This window comes from Protobothrops mucrosquamatus, unplaced genomic scaffold (assembly GCF_001527695.2).
Source record: "Protobothrops mucrosquamatus isolate PMUCROS unplaced genomic scaffold, P.Mucros_1.0 scaffold3306, whole genome shotgun sequence".
Lineage (NCBI taxonomy): Eukaryota > Metazoa > Chordata > Lepidosauria > Squamata > Viperidae > Protobothrops > Protobothrops mucrosquamatus.
This window is the reverse complement of record NW_015389296.1, coordinates 1-15,884: the sequence shown is the minus strand read 5'-3', so window position 1 is coordinate 15,884 and position 15,884 is coordinate 1. Positions and strand designations below refer to the sequence as shown.

Genomic DNA, 15,884 nt, shown 5'->3' with positions numbered 1-15,884 from the left:
CTCTTTGCTTCCTTACGAAGCGTAAAGAGCAAACTCACAGGTACCATGCCTTGGCCTTGGGCGGGTGTAGGCAACCTTGGCTCTTTTATGACTCGTGGACTTCAACTCCCAGAATTCCTGAGCCAGCATGGCTCAGCTTGGAAACCTCTCCCTTTCCCCTCAGCATGGCTGGCTCAGGAATTCTGGGAGTTGAAGTCCATGAGTCATAAAAGAGCCAACGCTGCCTAGCCCTAGCCTTGGGTTTGTAGCCGCTGTTTACACCTCCCTTCCAGGGGGCTTAACTTGCAGTAATATAACAATCAACAAGCCAAAAACGGAACAAAAAGACCAAAACTCCTGTCAGCTCCCAGATGGGCATAGATTTACTCCAAAATTAACATAGGACCATAAACCAAGAAGTAAATTATCCCAATCAAGAACTGCAAAAAAAGCTCAAAGTAAGCAGCCCAACTAAAGAGCCTCCCAGACTGCTCCCAGCACACAGACAGGGCAAGGCAGCAGAACAGAGGTCCCCAACCTTGACCGCTTTATGACTTGTGGACTTCAACTCCCAGAATTCCTCAGTTAGCATGGCTCAGCTTGGAAACTCTCCCTTTCCCCTCAGCATGGCTGGCTCAGGAATTCTGGGAGTTGAAGTCCACAAGTCGTAAAGCGGCCAAGGTTGCAGACCCCTGCAGTAGAATATAGACCAGGGGTAGGCAACCTTGGCTCTTTTATGACTCGTGGACTTCAACTCCCAGAATTCCTGAGCCAGCCATGCTGAGGGGAAAGGGAGAGTTTCCAAGCTGAGCCATGCTGACTGAGGAATTCTGGGAGTTGAAGTCCACAAGTCATAAAGCGGTCAAGGTAAGCGGCCAAGCTAGGCTGGCTCAGGAATTCTGGGAGTTGAAGTCCACGAGTCATAAAAGAGCCAAGGTTGCCTACCCCTGATCTAAACTAATGAAACGGCTGCAAGAAAACCAAGCTCGGGGAGAGAGAACCGCAGACCGCTCTCCCTTCGGTCGGTTTTCTGGCATCACAATGGAGCGGAGCATGCGCAGAAGACGACATCAATCCCCGCTGTGCAGCGGAGAGACTTCGACTCGTAGAGGGAAGCTCTGGCCAAAGCGTAGTCGCGTACGACGTTTTACCTCTCCGGGAGGCAAAGGGGGCGGGGGAAAGCGGAGCTGCCCCCCTCCCTTCCTGGAACTGAGCAGAAAGGCGGGGGGGACGGACGGACTGGAGGGAGCCTAGGCTGTGGCTTCTGGTCCCCGATCTCCGACCGTCGCTGGACCTGCTGGTGGCCGGGGGGGGGGGCAGTAGGAACGAGCGTCGCTTCGGAGGCGGCTCTCCCCTCTTCGGACCCCCCTTCGGCTTCTTCTCCCCTGCTGGACCCGGAGAGGATTTTGCTCTCTTTGAAGCGCAACGTTGGAAAGGGCGGCGCGGGGACCCGAATAAACTCATCCGGACAGCCTCGGGGAAGGATCGGACAGCTGTGACCGAGAGCGGCCTCGGAGGGAGCTTCCCCCGTTCGGGAGGCCGGATGGAGGCCCCGGGGTCTCCGGGGGCGGGAGCAGCAGCGGCCCCCGCGGCACTTCAGGCGGGCAGCGGAGGCGGAGGGGAGTCCGGGGGAAGCGGCACCGGCTCGAGAGGCCTCCCCGAGGGGCCCCGCAGCTCCGAGGCCGAGCACCGGCGCTTCCGCAGCTGCCGCCCCCGGGAGGCCGAGGGGCCCCGGGCGCTTTGCAGCCGCCTTCACCGGCTGTGTCTTGGGTGGCTGCGGCCCGAGCGGAGCGGCAAAGCCGAGATGTTGGACCGGGTGGTGCTGGAGCAGCTGCTGGCCCTGCTGCCCCCGGAGCTGGCGGGCTGGCTGCGGGAGTGCGGGGCGGAGAGCTGCGCCCAGGCGGTGGCCCTGGCCGAGGGCTGCCTGCTCGGCCCGCCACCCTCCTCCGCCCCCCGGGAGCCCCCCGGAGAGGGCCGGCAGGTGAGACAAGTTGACCCTTAGGGATGCCTGGGATGGTGTTTTATTTAGCGGCCTCTGTCAGAAATAAGAGACATTAAGAAGACCTCTGCACTTGGGATTCTTCATCCTTTGAGGACTTGCTTGTTCTGGAGGCAAATGCTTCGTTTTCCTCTTGGAGATAATTCCATGGGAGGAAAGAGAAATTCAAGCCTCTTTCAGTGCACCACCACCACCACCACCCATCCTCAAAGGATGAAAGAGGCTTCAGAGTTTTGGAGAGATGACTGGGATCCCTTCTCCACTAGGCCCCTCTTCCTTTCCCTAATGCAGGATTTTATTGAGGCACTTTTCAGTTCAAACTGATATTATTCAAACTCTTCAGCCTCCGTTACGATATTGTGAACCTTCATTTAAAGTTATGCACACTTCTGTTTCTCTGCTTTAAAAATAGCCACTGAGAAAAGACGTCTGGAACGGAGGGGGGGTTGTCTCTAACCTTGGTGACTTTAAGACTTGTGGACTCCAACTCCCAGAATTCTTCAGCTAGAATGGCTGGCTGGAGAATTCTGGGAGTTGAAGTCCACAAGTCATAAAGTTGCCAAAATTGGAGATCTCTAATATAGAAGATGCATGCTGGGATGGTGTAATGGTCTGTGGGAATGGCATTGGAAGGGGGAAGTGCCACAGAATGGACAACCATCATGTCTAACCTGGATCCCTCTCGTAAGGAAACAGGCGGGGTGGGGGGATGTTTCAGTTTACCTGAGAGTGAAAGGACAGGAGGGGAGAAATACTTTCAAGCTTACAAGACTTTGTTAATGTGGTCTTGGCTTTGATACCAAGGTGTATCCACGAACTGTCAGGCTGGAGGTCTCCTCCCTGTCATAGCAAAACTAAACAGAAAGGGAGATTCATCTCATTCCTCTCAACTCCTAATGGTCCCTAAATCTTAACAGAAAATATTCCCAGAGGAAGAGCCAAACCTGGCATACATACATCCACGAAGGAGGAAAGGGATGGCTGGGGGAGATGATAAAGAAACAACTCCTGATTAGAATGAAAAGAGGAAATAAAGAGAGTCAATGAAACATTTCACAAAAATGGCAGTCATTTACCCAAATGTAGCAGCCATTTTCAAATCAGAATCCTTGAGTTCTCTCACTTTGAGTTGGAGAAGTGCAAGTGGAGAGTCAAAAGGTAAGGCAAGCAAACTAACATGGTAATAGTCTTTATGAAAAGTGGATCATAAACTAGGCTGTTCTTTCAGGTACAGGAGTCGTTCGCAAGAGACATCTCAGCAGAACTCCAGGAAAGAGGAGAACAATCCGGTCCTTCTCAACAGCTTCATTTCAGGAGGAACCAATTTGGGCCACCTTGCCGGGCAAATGTGGGTTTCTTCTAAAAGCAGTAAAGTTCAACCTCTTTCCATTCCTGAGCTGCTTTTACAGTCAAATGCTAAGTCTGTGCAGTTGAACATTGTTTTTGGTCTGTAAGCAAAGGACAGTTCACAAGATGAGAGGCTGGTATTCTTCTCGTGCCATATCCGTTATCGGACGTTGGTGATTGTGTTATTACGAAATGTAATTGATTTGTTGAAAGAGTTTAATCCATAGTATGTTTCAAAAGAATGCAAAAACCAGTTGAAAATTAGGAATTGGAAAAGAACTGCTTTAGAAATATGCCAGCATATCCACTGAAAAACTAATCATCTGAAGGACAGATTTCCCCTGTAAAACCTCCTAAGTCAGGGGTAGGCAACCTTGGCTCTTTTATGACTCGTGGACTTCAACTCCCAGAATTCCTGAGCTAGCCTGGCTCAGGAATTCTGGGAGTTGAAGTCCACGAGTCATAAAAGACCAAAGGTTGCCTATCCCTGTCCTAAGTAAACACTAAATGGCTGTAACAGTAAGAGTGCTGGTCAGATAACCTGGGTTTCCCCAGGTTATTTCCAACATTTTGAAACAGGCCAGGAAAGAAGTTTCTAGTGGCTTCGTCCTATTTTGAAAGGAACTTGGAATTTGCTGAACCAGGCAGGTGCACCCAGGGGATGCTACTCCCCAAAACCACCTTGCTGAGTCTTTCCAGGGCTGTGGGAGGCTCCCCAAAGGGGGAGGAGCAGTATTGTCATCCTACAACTCAAATACATCTAAGCCAGAGGTCCCCAACCTTTTGGGCACCAGGGACCACAAGTTACCTCTCTCAAAAAAGGTGCCTGGCCTCCCCTCCCCGTACCAAAGTACATGACGGACGTAGTGCGTCTACCCTGAAGTGAACAAACGCGTCTGGTCAAAGACCGTACGACCAGGTGCCTGGCCCCCAACCCCTTAGGGATTAGATTCGGTATAAAACACGGAAATGTCGTCATCGGTGTCCACCAGCCAGATTAGACTATATTGACCTACAAACATGCCTGTCCTGTAAAAAAAAAAAAAAAAAAAAGTCCAGTTGGTCTCTTGTAAAGCTCTGTTTTCTGTTTTGTGCGGTAAGAAAGGAAACACAAGAGAAGATTGTCTTCTAGGGAAGGTGTTATTTCTCTTTCTAGGGCTCTGCTACCTTTGAAGAGGTGGCTGTGGACTTCACAGAGGAGGAGTGGGCTCTGCTGGATTCTGGCCAGAAGGCCTTGTGTAGGGAAGTCATGCTGGAGGTTTCAAGGAATATGGTCACTTTGGGTAAGGACCTTCTTTGCTTTGGGTTCCATTCATTGGGAAATGTATTTTCAGTAGGAGGTAAACAAGGAAGATCCCCGCAGTCAGTTGCTTAAGATGATCATGACTCCTACCTAATCACCACCTGAATTAGCGTACTCCCTTCAAACCTTTCCTGATCTCAAATAAACTATTGAGGGTCAGATGTGCTTAATACCTGACTGCTATCCAAGGCCAGATATCTAGGCTGGTGTTCAAAAAAACATCTAAAAAAAGGTGTGATGTGCCACTTCCATCTTGTTGTCAAGAAAACATCCTTGTTGCATCCAGGAAGCAAATAGAGATGTTCACGGTAACTGACAGGAAATAGGTTGTATGCCTGTAGGGATAGTTGGGTCTCTATGGCATCTTTCAAGGAAGGGGAATTAAAATAGTGTATGTTGGGGGGGGGAGGAATAAAAGGAATCCCTTTCAGTCACTTGGAAGCCTCCTTCCACCACCACCACCACCATCAAAAAAGGAAAAATTCAGGTTCTGAAAAAGTGACCATGATAAATATCTTTTTGTTTTTGAGGAAAAGATGGAGAAGAATTTGAAAATAGTCCATCAGTGAATGATAATAGGATGGTGGGCTTGAGCAGTAGGTAGCTGCTAAATGCTTATCAATGAGCAGGGGATCCTAAAGGAGCCCTGATTTACAATCCAGTTCAGTGTAGCGGCATGTGATCCTGTCAGGGAGTTGCACAGCAGGTGCCAAATGAAATCAGAGACACTGACTGAATTTGTAGTTTTATATAAATAAGTATATTTTATATTGATATTTACAGCAAAGCAAGATAGTCAAGCAAACAGGAGCAACTTGAGGTAAATCGCAGAGCACAAGAGGGCACACAGGAGAAAAAGGCGGGGAAAAAGGGAAACTTCCCCTCCGCACTCATAGCAACCAATCGTAGTGCAGATTGCCTCACACAAGAGCTAGCATTCTCCAGCCAATCAACTATAACTGAGTGTTCTGACTCACCCCTTCTAAATTTAAATATCTTAACAGAATCCATCCAGAGAGGAATACTGTGTCTCTGAAACCAGATGGCTTCCATACTTGTTGCTTCATACTTGTTGCTTCATTTTCTAGGGACATAGCCCCAGTTTGTTCCTCTCCATATCCAGATTTGAGTAACTTATATATTGTGAGGAAAATGGGTTTTCAGCTGAATGGAATTACTTGAATCAAATTGACACATAAGGAATTTTCATATCCTTGGAGCTGGAGCTGGCTCACACCAGCTTGTTGTTGTGTCAGAATATTCCCATGGCAACCTCTGAATCTCAAGATACCAATGTTTGAGGGTGAAGGTTTCGTTCTCTGAGCTTGTGGGTTGGTTTCCGAACCTTTCGTTACCAGGTTAAGTAACATCTCCAGCGGAGTTTAGGGGATGTCAGTGTCGGTGTTCTTCTGTTTATAAGGGCTTCAGGTATGGGTGTGTCAAGTGAGGATCTTGTGATGGGTCAGGTGTGAATCATCAGTGAGAGATACCAATGCTTCTCATTATTACAGGTAGTTCTCAACGTATGACCCCAACTGAGCCCAAAATTTCTGTTGGTGAGAGAGACAGTGGCTAAGTGAGTTTTGCCTCATTTTACGAACTTTCTTACCACAGTTCTTAAATGAATCACTATGGTTATTAAGTTCGTAACCTGGTTGTAAAGTGAATCTGGCTTCCCCATTGACTTTGCTAGTGATAACGCTGCAAGAGGCAATCACATGACCCTGGGACACTGCAGTAGTCATATATATGAGCGAAGTGATAAGTTAATAAATTTTGATTACATGACAACGGGAATGCTGCCACACCTCTAACTGAAAAATGGTCATAAGTCAAGGACTAATTCTTTTTGAAGATAGTAGAAGGTATGCAGTAATTCAAGATCTATTACTTCATTACTTATGAATATGTAGGCTTCTATCATTTTCCTCTCTCCAAAATGTATTGATATCAGTGCTTCTCTTATTTACAGGGATGTTTCTCACTATTATTTTGGTGAGTTCTCCTCTATTTTATATAATATATAATACAAGTATCCCTTGACTTACAACCATTCATTTAGTGACCATTCAAAGTAACAACGACACTGAAAAAAGTGACTTATGACTGTTCACACTTACAACCATTGCAGCATCCCCTTGGTCACATGATCAAAATTTAGATGCTTGGCAACTGGCTCATATTTATGACGGTTGCAGTGCCCTGGGGTCATGTGATCACCTTTTGCAACCTTCTGACAAGCAAATGGGGAAGCCAGATTCACTTAACCATGTTACTAACATAACAACTGCATGATTCACTTGACAACTGTGGCAAGAAAGGTCATAAAATGGGGCAAAATTTGTTTAACAAATGTCTCAGCAACATAAATGTTGGGCTCAATTATGGTCATAAGTCGAAGACTACCAGTAAATACTCTAGTAATTTGTTCCTCTTCCAGTCTAAACTTGAATAGCTTGGACATTATCTTGTCCAGGCTCAAGAAATAAACCGTATAGCAGTATCATGGTCAGAATGACTTGCCCAACCCCATTTGGTAGATCACCTCAACCAATAGCTTCGTGTCCATTTTAACTAAGATGTCAAACTTTGAGGAAAACCACAGCCGAGCAATCTTGGGCCCAATCACCCCTTCACCACCCTCCCCCTTCACCACTGCTCCGGAACTGTCCCTTAGAAAATAATATTTTCAACTCCTGACTTTGGAGATGGTCCAGAAATTTCAATTCTATGAAAAGCCACAGAGATGTCAAGCAAGATTAGAAGAATCATACTCCTGATATGCCAATCCCTCCAGAGGTCACTCACAAACGTAATGTTGTGTATAGCTCTGACCTGAACCTCCATAAAATGAGTCTAAATAATGTTCTCCATGCTGAGTCCTCTGTAGCTATAGCCTCATGCTTTTCTTAAGAGCCTCTGTTGAAGACTTGTGTGTAGGAATCCAGAATCGTCAGATTGAGTGATGGCTTTTGAGAAGGTGACACTGCTGCCTCTTTCAAGAAGAATTGCAGCCCTTCAGCCAAGAATCCATTTTCTGAATTCTAATGGGAATTTATATTTTCTTTTTTCCAATCAGGTGACAAGCCAGAGAATGAGAAACAGCTGAGGTCAATGCCAATGCAAACAGCAAACCTTCAAGAAGAAATGATTTTTGACCATCAATGGGATGCAAAACCGCTAGAGAAAAGCCACTCAGAAGATGGGGAGAAGTCATCCACTTGTCTTCCTATTGAAATCCACAGTTTCCTCATCCAGCAAGACCAGAAAGGGAAGAGAAAGGGCAAATATAGCAAAAGAGAAAAAAATGAATTTCATTTAGGTGAATATGGCAGATGCCAGACCAAAGGAAAACAATATGGCTACAGACAGTATGCAAAATTCATCAATCGTTCTTTCTCTCTTTCTTTACCTAAGAAATCGTACAGGAAACACAAGCCACATATATTTGTAAAATTTGGGAAGAGTTTCAGTCTGAGCAGAGACATGAAGCTATGTATGAAGTGTGGAAAAAACTTCAGTAGCAGCAGTACACTTAATCGTCATCAGAGGATCCACACAGGGGAGAAACCATATAAATGCATGGAGTGTGGAAAAAGCTTTTCTCGAAATACACAGCTTATTCATCACAAAAGGATCCATACAGGGGAGAGACCATATAAATGCCTGGAATGTGGAAAGAGCTTTATTGAGAACAGAGACTTTACTCGCCACCAAAGGATCCACACAGGGGAGAGACCATATAATTGCATAGAATGTGGAAAGGGCTTTATTGACAGCAGAGACCTTAGTCGCCACAGAAGGATCCACAGAGAGGAGAGAGCATATAAATGCACAGAGTGTGGGGAAAGCTTTAACCACTCCAGAACTTTTACTCGTCATGAAAGGATGCACACCGGAGAGAATCAATATAAATGCATAGAGTGTGGAAAGAGCTTTAATAACTGTAGCACTTTTACTTATCATAAAAGGATCCATGCAGGTGAGAAACCATATAAGTGCATAGAGTGTGGAAAGAGCTTTACCCAAAAAGGACATCTTACTCGTCATGAAAAGATTCACACAGGGCAGAAACCTTATAAATGCACAGAGTGTGGGAAGGGCTTCAGTACCAACTGTAATCTGACTCGCCATCAGCGGATCCACACACCACTTTTTGGTATATCGACGTTCCTCACACCTTTCTGTAAGTGACTCTGACCACTATAATAAAGGGTAGTTTCTTAGGTGTGTCCCCTCTCTGGTATATTTACGGACCTTACACCTTTCTCCAAAAAACTGTTGTCACTGGAATAAGCTGTAGTTTTCTATGTGTGTCATCTATTTGACATATTTACGAACCTTACACAAAAGAGCTTCGCTCAGAAAGGAAAACTTAATTCTCATAAAAGGATCCACACAGGAGAGAGACCATATAAATGCATGGAGTGTGGAAAGAGCTTTATTGACAATTGTGAGCTTACCTTCCACCAAAGGATACACACGGGGCAAAGACCATATAAATGCCTGGAGTGTGGAAAAAGCTTTTGTCGGAACACAGAACTTATTCATCATAAGAGGATCCACACCGGGGAGAAACCATATAAATGCATGGAGTGTGGAAAGCAATTTACTCAGAAAGGACATCTTATTCATCATAAAAGAATCCATACAGGGGAGAAACCGTATCAATGTTTAACATGTGGAAAGAGCTTTGCTCAGAAAGGACAACTTAATTCTCATGAGAGAATCCACACAGGGGAAAGACCGTATAAATGCTTGGAGTGTGGAAAAAGCTTTCATTGGAGCACAGAACTTATTCATCATGAAAGGATCCACACTGGGGAGAGACCATACAAGTGCATGGAGTGTGGAAAACAATTTACTCAGAAAGGTCATCTTATTACTCATGAAAGAATCCATACAGGAGAAAAACCATATAAATGCATAGAGTGTGGAAAAAGCTTTGCCCGGACAGGACAACTTAATGCTCATAAAAGGACCCACACAGAAGAGAGCCAATATGAATCCGTGTAGTGTGGAGAAAACTCTTAACAATCATAAGAAATTTACTCATGAAGGAATCCAAACTGGGGAAAATCCATATAAATGTATGGAGTGTGGAAAGAGCTTTGCTTGGAAAGGACAACATAAATCTCATAAAAATATGCCCACAGAAGAAACCTTATAAACCTATGGAGTGAGCTTCATTACTCATCAAAGAATCCAGAAATGAGAGTGAAGCTTATTATTGCATAGAACGTTAAAAGATCTTTCGTTGGATCTTAATTGTGATCCTGTGAGGATTTTCTTGATTTCCAAGGAGTGGACACAATACAGCACAGCATTAGCAAATCTGTTCACCATGTTTCATAGTGGCAAATCCCTTTCCCCAAAACAGGCTATTGCTCTTCACTCTACCTTTCTGAACCTTGCAAGCTGAGATTGCCACCAAAATACGTCTTTAATACTGAGTCCTTAACTGAAACAAAAAATTCAAAGTCTATAAAGTGGTATGCAACCTTTGCTTCCTTGAAAACATTATTGCATTGAGGGACTACACTGTGCCAACCTTGCCAGGCTTGACATGGTTGCTGAGTTAGCAATAGTATCTTTTTAGTGAACAGCCCAGAGGTTCATAGCCACCATGACAACCATGCACCTGCCTCAGTGCAGTTGCTACTTTTCTCTTGGCCAACTCCAAGCTCTGCTCTTAAGCAGTGTTGCTTTTGAGCATTCCAGCTGAGCTCCCAAGCCAAGCTCCAGGCAGGAGTCCCACCAGAAGATGCTGCTTGCCATAGTTTGTGGTGCTAGCAGTTGAGGGATTGCCTGCTTGTATTGATTGTCAGTTATCAAATATGGCCTCCTGTTTCCCTATCTTCTTGCTTTTTTCTTATCTCCATGATCTTTGCTCATTCTTGGACTTTGTTTCTGTAAACTAAGGGCCTGGTTGGGGTGAGGTTACTTTTGGATTTCCACATATTGTTGAAAACGGCAATGTGTGGCTCAATTAGCCAGGCAGCTGGAATGCCAGCATGGATCCTTTAAGTAAACTGTGAGTAAATGAGTGAGTGAGTGAATGAATGATTGCATGAGCCGATCTCAGATTTCTTGAGGTGTGCTGAGCCCTGGGGAAGAGGGATGGCAAGCATTTCTGCCTGGCTGCAACTGTTTTGCCCAAGCACAGATAGCAATGGTAGCTTTGCTTCCTCAAGCATCCATGCAGGAGAAAAACTACACGTAGTCCTCGATTTATAACAGCTCATTTAGTGACTATTCGAAGTTACAACGGCACAGAAAAATGTGACTTATGACCATTTTTTCACAGTTACAACCTTTGCAGTATCCCCGTGAACATGTGATCAAAATTCAGATGCTTGGCAGCTTATTCATATTTTCTTCCCATCGCTTTGTCTGCTCCTTTCCTCTCCATGCAGTGCCTTCCCAGATGACTCACTCCATTTTTGAGGGATTCCACAATTTCCTGAACTAGAACATGTTTCCCAGCTGGGTTTTCCCATTGGCTACACCAAAATGTGCTTAGTAATAGGCTGGGAAAGTAAGTCTTTAGAAAGTAAGTATTTCTGGCTCTTCACATTTACATTGAGAAGCAAGCCTGAGATTGGGAGTTAAAGAGTCGCCTTGAACTGCAAGATAAGTGGCATATAAATTTGATGAATGAATGAATGAATGATTATGTCTGATGTAGGAAGGTCAGATGAATTGTACCTGAAGTGAAAGGAGGAATTCTCTAGAGCGGAATGTGTAACATTCTGGATGGACAGATCCTCTACAGCATGTCAAGTTACATTAAGAATGAGTTCAATTTTTTTAAAAAATATATTTTATTAGATTTTATATGGGTAGGGAAAAGGTAGGATCAGTGCGGGTACAGGAAAATCGGGATAAAAGGGACAGGGTGTGGATAAATACAGTAATACATAATATAGCACCAGGCTAATTTTCTCTAGATAAGCAGTTCTGGTTAGAGATTGAAGAGGAGACCTCTGGGATTTGCAAGACTGAAAGTCCATATTGCTAACTGAGGAGGATAGAATGAAGCTGAACGCTGTAAGAGTCCATCTTTAGCTCTGTCTTCTTTTCCTTAGACACATTCCTACACTGACAGCAAACGACACCAGTTCAATTGGAGCAACACTAAAATCATCGGCCATGCTAACACCCGCCACGCTTGTGAGTTCATCGAAGCCTGACACTCCACAAACAATTCCATCAATGGACACATCGACCTGCAACCAGCTTACAAACTCTTCAGAATCTAAATGAACCACACAGCCAATCAGACATAGCATCTACCCTCAACCAACCCACGCAAGACCCTCTCTCCCCAGCAAGTCACCTCCCAATGACCCTGACCTAATATAACCTCCCCATCACAAGAACCATCACAAGCCTGTCACTGATGACTCACACCTGACCCTCACTTGACACACCCACAGCTGAAGCCCTTATAAAAAGAAGGACGCTGACATCCCCTAAACCAGAGGTCCCCAGCCTTTTGAGCACCAGGGACTGCTTCTGTGGAGAGGTTTTTCTGCAGACCAGAGGGCATGGTTTCATGTATTGCCTGCATCCCACCGATGGGGCTTTGCTTGTTTGCATAGACTGATTTCTGGCATGTCATGGCCTGGTGCCAGTCCACGGACCGGGGGTTGGGGACCCCTGCCCTAAACTCTGCTGAAAATGCTACCTAGCCTGGTAACAAAACATTTGGAAACTCACCAAGCTCAGAGAACAAACCTTCACCTTACACATTTCTACTCTTAATATAGCTACTAATCTATCTTTTTTTAATTGCTACCTATCTTGTCTATATTCTAATGTGTAGTTAAAAGTGTTTACTTGCTTTGTTCAATAAATTATTTCAGGTTTTGTTGCCTGAAACTCTTCATTGAATGATGGGGCAAAACAAAGCTAGTTTGGGATGTTCAAAAATATATATATATCAGAATGCAGCACTGACAAACTATGTCCCTGTTACTGCTGAGCAAATATTGCTATTTGAACCAGGCTCTTAGAATAACAAAACAACAGAGTTGGAAAGGACCTTGCACTTCTTGTCCAACCCAGAAAAATCTTTTCAAATATTTGCCCAATCTCTTTTTACAAATCCTCCTATGTTGGAGCACCCACAACTTCTGGAAATGACTCATTGATTGATCTGCTGTGTCATCAAAGCAGTGCCAGTTCTTAGCAAGCACCAGGCAGAATCTGTCCAGGATACACCTGGCCCTTCAGGACTCCTAGTGATGTGCTCATTGCTGCTCTGATGGAATACGTCTGTCTTGTTGCTGACCTGTTTGTTTCCTTCCATTCCCCCCCCTCCAATTTAGGGGTACAGTGCCTTGAAAACAGATCAGAACCCACCAGCCAGGAAAGATCAAGCAGAAAAGGTAAACAAAAAGTCAAGACTTCCAACAGCACAGAAATAGAAACTAAAAATATAGAGGGCCGATTGCATTCTGTAGAAAAAGGAGGAATCCTTCATTGAGTGTCACCACACGAGAGGGTAAATAAACTGGCCCGAAGGAATCCTCAAAACATTTATTACTTTCATATTTATTTAATAATGCATAACATCTACATTAGAATATATCATTGTAATCATATAATACATATACTGCCCAAAGTACAGAGAAAATCCCAGGTGCCCAGAAGCAGCAACCAAACCAGGTTCCATTGAAAGGCACTTTGATCACTCCAGCCCTGCTCTACCTCTACCGTGCCCATCATCCTTAGCCCCTTAGCCCTTCTCCATACTCCAGCATCAACTCCCGCTCCCCTACCAAACACTCCGACACCACCAAACTTTCGGCGACTTTTGAGCATCCGCAAAGAACAGGGCATGCGCAGAAGACCGTTGCCAGCCCTCTGTAACCGAGCAGAGTACTGGAGACGCGGTAGTTGCCTTCGGAGACGCTCTAGCCAAGAGCAGTAAACCAAGGGGCTTGGAGGGTTTTGCCTCTCTAGGAAGCAGCACTCTGCTGGTTAAGCGTCTGGGAGACCGGCGGGGCGCGGGAAGTTTTGGCGGGAGCGACTTGCAGCTGCTCTTCTCCGCCTCAGAACCTCTGAAGAGGCGGAGCCACGCCCCTTCTCGCGCAGCCTGCAACCGAGGGTCGATTGTGAGCGAGGGCGGCCTCGAAGGGAGCTTCTCTCGTTCGGGCTTCGCCGAAGCGGGAGGCCGAATGGCGGCCCCGGTATCTCCGTGGGCGGGAGCAGCAGCGGCCCCCGCGACCCTTCAGGCGGGGAGCGGAGGCGGCCCGAGAGGCCTCCCCGAGGGGCCCTGCAGTTCCGAGGCCGAGCGCCGGCGCTTCCGCAGCTGCCGCCCCCGGGAGGCCGAAAGGCCCCGGGCGCTCTGCAGCCGCCTGCACCGGCTGTGCCGTGAGTGGCTGCGGCCCGAGCGGAGCGGCAAAGCCGAGGTGGTGGACCGGGTGGTGCTGGAGCAGCTGCTAGCCCTGCTGCCCCCGGAGCTGGCGGGCTGGCTGCGGGAGTGCAGGGCGGAGAGCTGCGCCCAGGCGGTGGCCCTGGCCGAGGGCTGCCTGCTCAGCCCCGCAGCTGTCCCCCGGGAGCCCGGAAAGAGGCGCCAGGTGAGAGGGAATTTCAGCCTCTTCTACGCCTTTTTACGAAATAGTTACAGAGAAAAGACATCAGAGAACACGTGTTGGGATGGTGTTGCAGTATGTGGGAATAACTTTGTGAGACCTTATTCCCACGTTCTATTTTCCCACATAAATTGTCATGGGCTGGATAACCATAATGCAAAAGATATCTCAATTTCCATATGGGGTGTGTGTTGTGTGGAGAATTACAATTTTCTATTCTATTATTTTCTATTCTACTCTACCTTAGGATATTATTGCACTCCGAGTGTCCATATACTTTTATATGGAGAATATATCATTCATTAAAGTTAGATATCCTTTTGCAAAAGTGGTTTATTGGGCATTTATTGCAACACCGGTTCGCCCTACTCCAGCTTTTCTATATATTCAAAATTATCTTAAAACATTTATCACTAAAAGTTAAACCTGACATGAGAAAGAATGAAATATCCAAATTGCCTTTTAATGAGAGTCACAATGTTTTCAGGGGATGCATTTTACTTTTGAAATGATCTCAGTGTTCACTTCAAGGTCTCCCTCAGAACTGCCAGGTTGGTGGTCTACTCACTGCAAGAAGCACAGAGAAGCCACCCCAAAAGGAAGGGGAGATTGATCCTATCTATTTCACGAAATAAAGGTCCCCAAATCTGAAGGAAAAAGAGGACAAGATAGTACAGTCATAAATACATTCATAAAAAGGAAAGGCCACAATGGTCAAGTAAAGGGAAGCAGTTAAAGAAGCATCTCCTGATCAGAAGTAAAAGAGGAAATAAAAAAGAAGCAATGAAGTATTTCACCAAGGTGGCAGGCTACTATCAAGAAATAACAGCCACCCACAGAGCAAGCGTTCTCAAGTTCTCTTATATTGACTTGAATTTCAAAAGTACAATTGGAGAGAAAAAGCTAAAGCAAGTGAACTAACACGAACTAACACGTCATTTGAAAGTGGACCCTAAATCAGGCTGCTCTTTCAGTTGCAGGAGCCAGTCATGGGGGATATCTTAGCAGAGCGCCAGGGAAGAGGAGGTCCATTCATTAATTCTGAAGAGCTTCCTTTCAGGAGGATCCAACTGGGGCTACCTTGCCAGGTAAGTTTAGATTTCTCGTGAAAACTTTAAACTCCTGCTCATGAACTACTTTAAAAATGAAATGCTGAGTCTGTGTCAATTTGAACCTGGTGTCCCCACAGAATGACCCAATGAGCCTTACTGATTCAACCTTCAAGATTGTCCAGGGAATGCAAACAAAGGACAAATCTAAAGAGTCTTGTATTAAGAAATATAATTTATATGTTAGAACAGTTTAATCTTTCTTAATATTTTTCTAAATACTTTGGAAAAGCAGTTAAAAAAGTAAAGACAGAGGAAACCAATACCACTTGTACAAAAACTGTTTCAGAAGTAGCCCAATAGATCCACTTAAAAATGAATTACAGGTGGAACAAATTTCTCATATGAAGATCCCTAAGTCAAAGATGGAAGTTTTAATGGTAAGACCAGTGATAGCGAACCTTTTAGAGACCGAGTGCCCAAAAACTGGCCCCGCCCCCATTCCACCCCCCCCCCGCTCTGCCCCCCATCCCCGCCCCACCTGCCCACAGGGCCACTCACTGCCTCCAGGGCCCACCGCAGACCGCCCAGGCAGCCCAGCAGCG

At 45.6% G+C, this 15,884-nt stretch overlaps 1 pseudogene; it reads left to right on the top strand.

Moving 5' to 3' along the window:
* Positions 1–9,800, top strand: part of LOC114923398 — a 47,451-nt pseudogene extending 37,651 nt beyond the window's left edge.
* The last annotated feature ends 6,084 nt before the right edge of the window (positions 9,801–15,884 follow it).